Source organism: Acomys russatus, chromosome 10 (assembly GCF_903995435.1).
Source record: "Acomys russatus chromosome 10, mAcoRus1.1, whole genome shotgun sequence".
Lineage (NCBI taxonomy): Eukaryota > Metazoa > Chordata > Mammalia > Rodentia > Muridae > Acomys > Acomys russatus.
The window spans coordinates 24,327,825-24,339,724 of NC_067146.1; the positions used below are offsets into that span (position 1 = coordinate 24,327,825).

The 11,900-nt window shown below is 39.1% G+C and overlaps 1 long non-coding RNA gene across 1 annotated transcript; it reads left to right on the plus strand.

Annotated features, from left to right (window-relative positions):
- The first annotated feature begins 1,216 nt into the window (after positions 1 to 1,216).
- Positions 1,217 to 8,569, plus strand: LOC127194253 (uncharacterized). The gene is made up of 3 exons (XR_007831249.1): positions 1,217 to 1,255; positions 7,378 to 7,428; positions 8,317 to 8,569. It is a non-coding gene; the product is annotated as an uncharacterized LOC127194253 (long non-coding RNA).
- The last annotated feature ends 3,331 nt before the right edge of the window (positions 8,570 to 11,900 follow it).

Sequence of the window (11,900 nt, forward strand, 5' to 3'; positions counted from 1 at the left end):
TTTTTTTTTTTTTTTTCCATTTGACCTTTTGGGCCAATCAGGGCTTTTAGCCAAGGATCAAAGAAATCTGAGTCCTGGCTTAGGCAAATCCCAGACTCATTTCTTTTACCTGATTTCCCTGCCTTATCTCTGCCTGACAAAGATAATCATCACATAATATTAATCATTTGGAACCCTGACATCTGGAATAGTTTGTAAAGCACAATTTCTCAACGGCAAGTCAACACATTTTAATGCTGAATGCTGCTCTCTCCTAAAACAGCAACGTGCTTTTATTTATTTTCTTAAAGTGAAATCCACATAACATGAAAGTCACAATCTTAGCCATCCTAAATTGTGTAACTCAGTCACTTCCAGCACATTCATGTGGAAGTACAACTATGAAATATGGCATCTATCTATCTATCTATCTCCATATGTATATATACATAATATATATATATATATGTATTGATTATGGCTGAGTTCTGAGAAGTGTATCCTTTGGCAATCTTGTTATTGTGTGAACGTAACAGAGTGTATTCATCCAAAATAAGGCTTCTATATAGCACTGGACTACTGTCGTTTAAGTGAACCTCCACTAACGGAGACATCAGTGTGCAATGCACATTGTAATTCTAGAACAATTCATCACCAGAAAAGGAACCTTAGCAGACACCCCTCATTTCTCTCTTCTTCTTGCTCCTGACAATTACTAACCTGCTTTTTTCCTCTGTGTTTTCATTATTTCATAATATGTTTTCTTTTCCAATATGAGGTCACAGATGGATTCTGTGTCTGGTTTCTTTCACTTTATATGATCTCTTCAAGCTCCAGTTATGGTACAACATATGTCCTTACTTTATTCTTTGTTATGCTTAATAATAGTCATTACAAGTAAACACTATATTTGCTTGCCTGTCCATCTATTGGCGAGCTTCTGGGGTTATTCCAGCTTTTGGCCATTATGAATATTGTTGCTATGAACATTTGCATCTGGGTTCTTGTTTTAATACTTAGTGCCATTTATATTGGTTATATACCTAAAAGGAGAATTTTTGAGTCATATGGTAATTCTCTGATTTTTTGAAAAAACATATTTTTAATATGCTAATATTGAAAAATGGCATCACCATTAAGCTTATTTAGTAGGTAAGAGCTAACTATGTAACCATCATATTTATATGAAGTATATTGGAGTGATATAGTAATCTACTATTTTATTTTCCTTTCACCAGGATTTTCAGATCCTAAAGAAGTTACTTAGACAATGCAGGTAACATCAATAATATTTCCTTAATGAAATTTATCAAAGCATGCCTCCCTATTCTGTGCTTACATTTAAAAGTATTCTTTGGGCTCTAACAGTGCATCAAGATTTATTTTAGGGCTTTGAAATACAGAGAAAAAGACAAAAAGGATTTTGCCTGAATGAAATTGCATTTAGGAAAGGAAATTATTTTACGTATGGGCAAAGCTGTGACAAAAGACACAGAGTTGGTGAACCATTTTATCCCAGGCTACAAGAGAACGCTCAAATTCTAATGTGCGTGAGATCCATAGTGTTAAAATGCAGATGGGAATGAAAGTGCATGAGATTCACAAACACGAATGCTCACGAACACGAGAGTCCATCTCCTCAGATGAACACGATGCAGTGGGTGAGACTACGCAAGGTAGGGGCTCCTTAGCAGGGAGAGGAAGGGCTCACAGAGAGAAGACAGGAGTGCGGGAGATGAAGATTTGATGTGGGAAGACATTGAGTAGGAAGTTGGCTTCCCTGACATTCAAGGTCCTGCGAATACAACAGCAGGCAAAATTCCTTTGACTTCCCACCAACACGGAAGAGGGTTCAAGCCTTCACAGAAACACCTTTCCCCATAAACAGATAAATGAACGCCATTTTGTTTTAGAGCTCCGTTTTCTCTTTCACCTTTAGCTTCTTTTGCTTGTGTGCCTTACTGTTTTCACTTAACATTTTGAACATATCTTATGGATTTAACCACATTAAAAGACGAAATAATATATCAAATTATATTTAGAAAAATTTGGATTTGTATAATGTCTATTGTTTGAATTACTTGGTGGGAGCTTTTATAAAAAAGCCGTTGATGGAGATTATTATTTGTAAATCTAATGTCACATACTCCTAAAAACAAAATTTAAAATATAATGACATGGCTTTGGATGACCAAGGTTTAATTATCCTCTGGAGGCATAAAATTATATTTTAATTTGTGTTCATACAACCAGGAATTAGCTCATATTTTTATCCACTTTTTTCTTGTATCAAGTGATAGTGCAATCATCAGTATTATTGGTTTTTAATTTTTAATAAAGTACAATTTAAATACCACATAGTTCATTTGTAAAATGGACAATTCAATGTCCTAAAAATAAAACAAAAAATGAACAGACTTTTAAGTCTTTTAAGTTGTTTACAATTAAACTTTTTCAATTTTTTCTTACTTTCAATTGTTTATCAGATTTTCTTATATAATTGTTTGAATACTTTACAATCAGTATTTGTACCCTTTTTAATTTTTGTCTCCATTTTAAATTCATTTTAATCGCTACTATTTTCTTATCTACAGCATTGTCTAGAGTCACATTTTTAAAATATTTGCTAATACTAATTTGTTATATTATTTAGAGATTAGGAACACGTGTTTTGAGGTCACACTGCTCTGGATTTACTATTTCACTATCTAAATGCATATCAAGGAATAAATTAACTAAGGAATAAATTAACTACTATTATTGATTTTTAGCTTCTTCACTTCATAGCAATGAGATGCACTAATAAATAGAATTTTTGAAGAAGATAATAGATGAAGTGCTCAGCAAAGTGTTCTATGTGTGGCGAATGTTGATTCTCTTTCCACCACTTTCTGAAGCTCTGTGCTCTTCAGAAAATAAGAAGGATTTTTCTGATGGGAAACAGAGGACTAGTGGTCCCGGGGAGTGGGGATACAGGGGCACTGGAATGGCTGTGGGTAGAAACTGGGGTGAGGTCGAGAGTGGCCACTCTTCTGGAGACAGTGCAGGTGAATTCGTGTGTGTGTGTGTGTGTGTGCGTGTGTGTGTGTGTGTGTGTGTGTGTTCTTGGGCAGAGAGAATACAGCCTCTCACATCTCTCTGCAGGAAGGTGCCCCTGTTGGGTCTCTCAAGAAGTGAGGGAGGCCGAGGCTTGGAAAGTGCAAAAGTAGCCAGAATCATAAGCAGTCCCAAAACAAGGAACTAAACTTTAACGTGCATTCTAAGCCCCATGCATTCGGTATAGCAGGGGTATCAAAAGCTGCAAGAATAAAAGGGAACAAAAGGCAGAGCAGGAAAGAAGAACAGGGGACCTGAAGCTCAAGAAGAAAGGGCCAGAAAAGTGGCCTGAAGAGGCCAAAAAGGCTCAAAAGACGACCAGAAAGGTGAGCCCCCTGCCCCCCACTCAGGAGCAGAAGCTAAGAGCTTTTCTTTCTGATTTGCAGTGAGCAGGAGAGAAAGACACTGGATCTGCCCTGAGCTTTTGAAACCTCAAAGTCCAGCCCCATTGAAACCAGTGTCAAACAAGACCATGCCTCCTAATCCTCCCCAAACAGTTCCATTAACTGGGGACCAAGTTTTCAAATAGATGAGCTTATAGGAATCATTATCATGCAAACTACCACATCTTTGCTAGAGACAATTAAAGGCATAGGTACCCCATGAAATGTTGCATACTCCAGATTATGAGAAGGGTCCTAGTCTCTTTCCCTCTTGCATGAAAAGATGCCAGTTGTATCTAGCTACATAGTTCAGAAGGAAAGAAAATTTCACCATTGTGGTATACAATTCTCAAGAAAACAATTGTCTACGTGAATATATTAGTGGACAGAAGGTTTTCTCCTGAGATACAGAATTTCACTGGCTGAAAAATCTCTCTGTGATGAATGACAAATCTTTGGAAAAACAAAAGCTTATTGCCATCTGTACTGGCGAAGCCAAAGAGCCTGGAGGGTGAGAAGACCCTCCCAGTGAGATTCAGCCTGAAAGTCTGTACATTGGGAGATGTGTTCTTATTGGCTCATCCATAGGATAATAGATTCTATTACCTCAGAGTTTTAAGGAGCCTTGCTGACTACACAGAAAACAGTGTTCTCTGAAGAAATGCATGGAGGACCTCTAACACTCCTCTCACTGGTGACATCCTCTCTCTCCTGTGTGCACTTCAGTCACTAGGGCCGAGCTTGAACACTCCAACTTACCAAAAGCATGCAGTCTATGTCAGTGGCTACCATTGGTGGATCATTCAAAGTGTTAGATCTTTCTCCCTTTTCTCCTGTCAGAATTTTATCACCATGTAATTTCCACTCTTAGGTTTTAGTTTGGTTTTATAGGGAGACGTTAAAATAAATCTACTTCCTCTTCATATGAATGCTCATTATATATTTCAAGATAGCTGTCACATCTCCCATCCAATTCTTCTGTACCATTTTTTTTTTTAAAGTGATCGTGTTCTTAGTCCGATCAGCTCAATTCTCCTTTCCTGTTCGTTTGGCCACATCTCTAGCGTGTTTATTTTACGGTCTGTAATATAGTGAGTAAAGTCTGACGGAAGAAAAATATTTTGGACACATTATTTTATTTAAACCCTAGTGCTGACCTTGAGACATACCTTTTACCCCCTAACTAAAATATGGTATCAAGACTATGCAAGAGGCAGTCATAATTTATGTTCATTATGGCTGTAAATAATTGTGAATCCATCTTTGAGTCACCCACACTTCCAACACTTCAGTTTTCCCAGTAAATTTGAGTATTATAATTTGCCCTGCCATTTAGGACTGTTGTCACTATTGAATGAATTAATGTATGTAAAGCCTTTGGCAAAACACGTGCCTAAGAGAGAGCATGGTGAGTGTGCATGGAGCGAGCAAGGCTGCTTATGTTGTCACTGTACACTACACTCCCTCCTGGTGAGTGTGCATGGAGTGAGCAAGGCTGCTTATGTTGTCACTGTACTCTACACTCCATCCTGGTGAGTGTGCATGGAGCCAACAAGGCTGCTTATGTTCCCACTGTACACTACACTCCCTCCTGGTGAGTGTGCATGGAGCGAGCAAGGCTGCTTATGCTCCACTGTATACTACATTCCCTCTTGATGCTTCCTTTAAGATGGATGTGATGTCTTTCTCCTGTCTCAGTGATGCTAAAGGCAATCGTGTGTAGAAGTATTTTTATTTTCTGATACCTTTATCCCATGTCAAATATCCTTTCCTTCATTACATTTAGGTCCTCCTGAGGAACTTTGAAAGTGAAGGCTTTAGTGTCTTCAACTCCCCATTAGTTCCCCATTATTTTGCCTATCACATAATTAACAGCAACTTAGTGAGCATCTACTAGGTATCAAATGTAATGATGAGATTAGAATATTCAATTGCTTTAAGACAATGAGAGCCATTCTATGCTGTTAGGATAATTGTTATTAAAATAATAAGAATTCTATATTTACATGTGTAAATTTTATTTTTCTAACTTTGTTTTACCTGGTATTTATTTGGATAGCATTTTTAAAATGCTCAGACACCTTTAAATATGTTGGATAGCCAATGGTTGTTGAGACTTTGTGCCACACTTGGCAGGTACTTCAGACAATCTTAAAAGGCAAAAGATTTGCCAGGCATGGTGGAGCATGCCTTTAATCCCAGCACTGGGGAAGCAGAGGCAGGTAGATCTCTGTGAGTTTGAGGCCAGCCTGGTCTATAGAGGGAGTCCAGGACAGCCAGGGTTACATAGAGAAACCCTATCTCAAAAAACAAAAAAAAAAAAAAAAAAAAAAGACAAAAGGTTTGAGGCCTGAGAATTACTTTCTTTTTCATTTGTTTTTGTTTTTGTTTTGTTTTTTAGACAGGGATTTTCTGTGTAGCCTTGGCTGTCCTGGACTTGCTTTGTTGACCAGGCTGGCCTCAAATTCACAGAGATCTGCCTGCCTCTGCCTCCCTGAGTGCTGGGATTATAGGAATGTGCCACCACCCCTGGCTGATAATTACTTTCTATATATTAGTAAGTGAACTTTGAGAAAGATTATTTATGCTGAACTCCTAATCTACATTTTCTGAGAATAATTAGTTTTAGGAACTTTGAATGTATTAGTTAATTTCACAAAGATTTGTTAGTCAAACCATTGCAAGAATTTTTAAGAACTGGTTTTCGGTTTAGTATTCCTGAAGATCATATGAGGAAAATACATGACACACTCCATTTTGTAAAATGATGCTCTGGGATGTTCTGAATAACTATCGCAAACTAGGTATCTTAAAACAACAAAAATACATTCTTTCTAGTTCTAGAGCTCAGAAATAAAAATCAAATTACTGAGGGTTTTGAGAGAGAAATGCAGACTTCTTTCCTAAAATAACTAATTTCTGACCACAGGTGTCTCGTTCTGTGTCTGTGCTCCATCTCCTCTCTTCCAGCAACAGAGGCCAAAGACTCTACACTATTCTAACACAACGACACCTGAACCTGTGTAAATAGTACACTGAGTGGTTCTATTTCAAAGAAGGTAGCATTTATGGGCACCAGGGGCTAGGCCTTCAACATTTTATTGGGCGTGAGCCACACTGTCCACTCCATTCACTCTTTATTTTAGTGAATTCTCATTTGTTTTCATCCAGTCTTACCCGCCCCCCCCCAGACATAATCTCATAATATATCTCTGGCTAGGCTGGAACTCAATGTATAAACCAGGCTGGCCTGGAACTCACAGAGGTCTTCTGGGATTAAAGGAATACATCACCATTGCCTGGCTTGAATTCATTTTTTTACATCCATCCGTCTGTCTATCTATCTATCTATCTATCTATCTATCTATCTATCTATCTATCTATCATTATCTGTATGTATGCACGGATGCCAGGGTACATGTGTACAGGTCAAAGGGCAACGTGTGGGAGTAAGTCCTCTTTTCCATCATGTGGGTCTGGGGGATTGAAGGCACTGTGACCAGCACAGGCCCAGACATATAAACACACACATGCACACAAATAAATGTAATAAAAAATAAATCTGCTTTCTTCTAGCATTCCACTTGGAGGTTGACTGGGGGCAAAAGAGTAATGAGATCAGTGAACTATTGTGCGCTTTTGCTAGGAGAATAACTTAGCAAAGGTGTTGCTTGTATTCAGCTTTGAAATATTCACTAGTGCCTCACTGGCAATTATTTATGCTGAACTCTTTATCTACATTTATTGCTCTCCTGCTAGTTTACTCCCAGTTGTTTACTTTTTGAGGAAAACGTTTCACTGTGTAGATTGTGCTGAGCTTAGGCACGACCCCTGTCACATTGAGCATCCACTACAGCCTAGCCTTCTGCTGCTACATCATGAGTTGAACAACAATGACCTTTTCTTTTTGTCTTTGCAGAGTCCTAACAGGGAAGTGAATTTCTAGAGAAAAATTAGAAGAAGCGGAAAGGTGGGTGTGACACAGTATGACTACTCAGAGCAAAGTCTAAATGCGAAGGGTTATTTAAAAATGGAACCTGCAGAATTCTACATTCCCTAGGGTGTTGGATTAATCTGGTCACTTCACGCTGTTACAATGTCTTACACAGAATACGTCTATAAAGACCAGAAGGAAAAGGGTGCTTTTCTGGATGCACGGAACCGAGATTGAATGGCGTTCACTACGCACAGTATTCCAGCAGACCCACATTTCACTTTCATTGCCATTTAAGAGGTTACCCCGAGGACAGCAGTCCTCAGTCTGGGGGAGATGCTGTGTCCATTGTGGGCTGTTGTTCCTATTTTGTGTTTGTTTCTCCTTTAATGAGGACACAACTTTCATCCAGGGAGCTGTGCGGGTCACTTGTTAGTGTGCTGAAATGCGCCAAGGCACTCCAGCAGCTGGAGACTGTGACCGGTAGTTGAATTATTTTTTTGCACAGCGAATGGTTTTCCTTTTGACATATTTTAATATACTTGCACACAGAGAGCAAGGGTGGGGTGAACAGAAAACAGACTGTTTTATTAACCCAGCAGTCACCGTTGAGGCTCGTGCATGTCCACTTTTTTTCCCCTTGCCTTTGTACATAATCCCAAGAGACTGGTACCCTGGCTTTGCTCAGAATAACAAAGTCAGGCACAAATCTCCAAACACAATTGTTAGCTGAATGCCAACTGTTCCTTCTCATCTTTTTTTTTTTTAACCTGAGCATTAAGAATTGTGTCTTCATGGGCAAACTATAACCACTAACGAATGAATCTGTTATTTCCTACTATTGCTTCCTACTATTTGTGGCACTTATTTTCCATCATGTAGCGTGAGGTGCTAAAAGATAATTTTTTTGTACATGTTTTGCAGAGCACTCCTCTCCATCGCCCACCGCCCAGTGCCCAAATCTACGAACAGTAAGAAGAAAAATATGCTGAAAGCTTTAACTGGACTGCAATTTCAGCCGAAAACACAATTAAGAGAAAGTGAGCTGCGACTTCAACTTGGTCTGGAATCCGGGGCCCAGCAGATTAAATTTTACATGCAGTTTTCATACCAATCCATGTTTCACAGACTTTTTCCAGAAAGGCCTAAAGTTTCTTCAGGTCAATTAACTTCATTTTCCAAGGTATATATTTATGTGCTTCTAGAGCTATACTTTCTAAACAAGTACAGTAGGTAAGTACTTCTAAAACCCATGCATTTTAAATGTATTCAAACTTGGAGTGAAACTAGGAATAAAAATCCAGGGCCTCCTCTTGGTTTCCTGCAGCTGATGGCAGTCCGCACCAAGTAGCTCGCTGGGTAACATGGAGGTAGGAGAGCATCCGTAGAGTGCTGTTTTCTCTCTCCCGTTCTCACCATCTTCTCCATCCTCAGTGTGGAAACAGGATGATATGCTCCCACTTGGCATTCTGAAGCTTCCTATATTTTACTAATGAGTTCCATGTCATCTTGTTTAATTCCCCAAACCAATCAGAAGATGTGTCGTACAGGTGGGAAGAACTTCTAAAAACGCCCTCTACGATGAAATAAGTGGCATTTAGAAGGGATATATTCTTTAGACTTCCTGATCTGTGTATACAGGTTTTGTGATACTGGGCCATATCAAGAGCTTTGTTGTTGTTGCTGAGGCATTTAAGGTGAAAGATAATTATGCTGAAGAGCAGTTAAGTTTGGCGGTTATTGTTTGTAGTCTCTGTCTCCACAGGCAGCAAACCTATTGGAAATGGGATGTTTTGTACTGGGGTGGGTGTTCAGAGTGGTTAGCTTGGGAGTGAGCCGAGGGTTAGGAACCTGGGTCGATCACCTATCCAATGGCAGAAGCTAGTTTGCCGCTCATCTCTTCTGCTCTTCTCGAATTTCTAGAATTTAGATTAATTTACCTACCACTTTGGGCATAAACTTCCGACCAAATTCTTGACCTATAATTCAGGTAAGAGTATGAAAAGAGACATTGCAATGTGCAGGGAAATGCATAATTAGCGAGAAAGGATCGTAATGTGTGATGGCTGCAGTGCTGAGTAGCGCCTGCGCCTTGCGTGGTATCATAGAAGGCTTAACAGACCCATTTTCAGCAAATACCCAATTCAATTGTCTTTGACTTAGTTTTCATGTTACTTTATATCTAGTCTTAAAATTACTCTATACCACTAACTCTTAACACATTTTTGAATGAAATTTATTTATCTTAATCAAACATCCAGAAGTCATTGCTTGGAAAGTAACATATATGTTGGGTTCACAGGTACTTTTGATCGTCTTCAGATTTTTGCTTAGTCCTTGTGATTTCTTTCCAAAGATGTATTTGAATTAGGCAAAGTTCTAATAATAACACACATACACATAGTCCTTAAGTTTATAATACCAGTCTCCTTAGGAATTTATTATTATTTTCACATCCTTGCTATGAAAAGAATCCCTTTAAAGCACCAATTTAGCAAGTACTATGAAATGGCATTATGTAAGCACTTTATACCCTTTGTTAAAATAGTTAGGTATCCCAGCAAAGTAACAGGTCCCATTTTATGGATAATAAACTGAGGCTCAGAGATACCGAGAATTGCATGACTAGGAAAAAAGAAATTTCTGTTCTATGCCGATAGCAATAATGACTGTGCATAGTAACTCTACCTTGTTTTGCCTTATTTCTTCTTCATCAATGGCTTTATTAGTGAAGCCTGCAATGATTTATAAGATGGGTAGCCTAATCCGAAGTAGATTAGGACAAAGTTATAGTTTTTTCGCTCCTATTACCAGGAAGGAAAGCTGAAAGCAAGCCACGAGGGGAGCCAGAATTTCAAGCATCTTGACGGTCTCCTCCGTGCTTCCTCTTTCTGTACACGGCCTATGTTCTGAGGCCAGTTCCTCTTTGCAGCCTCCGGTTCCTCGAGGTTTACTTTCTCACAGCTTGCTGCAAATGGAATGGAGGCTGTAGTTGGTTCAGCTCCATTCTGGAAAGTTCTAACCAGGACTTTTTGGGGTCACTTGTCTAGCCCTTTACCTGGTCGGTGTGACCAAGGTGGTAAGTGCTACGCTCAGCTCAACTCTAGCTGGTCAGGCATTCAGTACTGTGGCTATAAGCAGAGTCACGAGGAAGAGTCAGATGGCCAGGAAATCACCAAGATACCTATTTTTGTTAGTTACTATTCTATTAGGTCTCAGTTGGGGAGAGGACACCTACCACTGCAGGATGGAGGGATTTGGGCTATTTTTGTGCATTAAGCTAAACTTTGTAAAGTTTGTTATGAATATTTGAAGTTGATTTGATCCAGACATAGTCTCCATGTATGACATTGTGTTATTTATCCAAGATGGGAAATTCTGATTCAGATACAGAGTAGGATCCGTTTTTAAAACAGGCAGAATTAAAGTTAGCATTGAGCCTACAGGTTGCACACTGTAGATAGACCTGCTATGCCGCCAGACACCATAGGTGCGTTTGGTGTTTGGTTAACGTTCTTTTATTACCATACGCCAGTATCTCGAAAGCCCTACCTGAAAACATGCAACACGATGAGACTTGCATTGCTGTATTTAAAAAGCTTCTTCTGCAGTGACTGTACAAAGGTGTCTCTCACTATGAAGCTGTGTTTGAAGTCATCAACCCGTTTAATACTGTTGGTTTTTCAACCTTCAGTCACATAGCTGTAGAGACTGATCCTTAGAGACTTGTACTATCACAGCTAATTAAAATGAAATTGTGAAAGTTTCAGTTAAGTGAATAGAACTGAAAAAATTGTACTGCATGAGGGGGAAAAAAAAAAGCACAGCCCCTCCACCCCAGAAGCGTAGAAACTCTTTAATCAAAATAATATTTCTTTTTAAGTCTATATTATAAGATAGCCCAGTGCTGAGTGTGAGTGGAGGTACCAATGTGGTGAAGTCTTTCTAAAGTTCTAAAAAGTCTGCTTTAATTTTGTTGATTATGTATAGATGAGTAAAACTTAGAAGAAAAAAATGTAGTAAGTTTCTTTTCTACAATAATTTCAGTTCTCACGAACGTTCCACTATCCTCCCAGCACTTGAAAGTGTCAGTGGGAGTAGCAAGCAGTAAGAGACCAGGAGCAGCTGTTGGCTACCTGGAAAGAGGAAAATGAAGTAAGCATTTCAATGTACAGTTAACAGTGTCACAGTCCATCTTTCTAGGCAAACGCTCAGAGAGGTTGGTGGCCATGCAGTGAAGCATCCGTGTCCCGGGTAGCATCTCTAAAAAGTTCCGTTCTCTGCTACTTGGCTGTCTTTCTTCTGGCCTAAGCTCTGTGGAGAGTAGGGCTCAGAGCTTTTACATTAAAAAAAAAAAATTATTAGCATATGAGCATGTCATTTTTGAAGCAACATTTATTTTTGTTGCTTTTCTCCCACCTGTTCATTCACATTCCCCCTTTTCCTCCTTGTGCACCCTCCCTGGCATTCCCTTTTTTCCTCCTTGTGCACCCTCCCTGGCAGTCCCC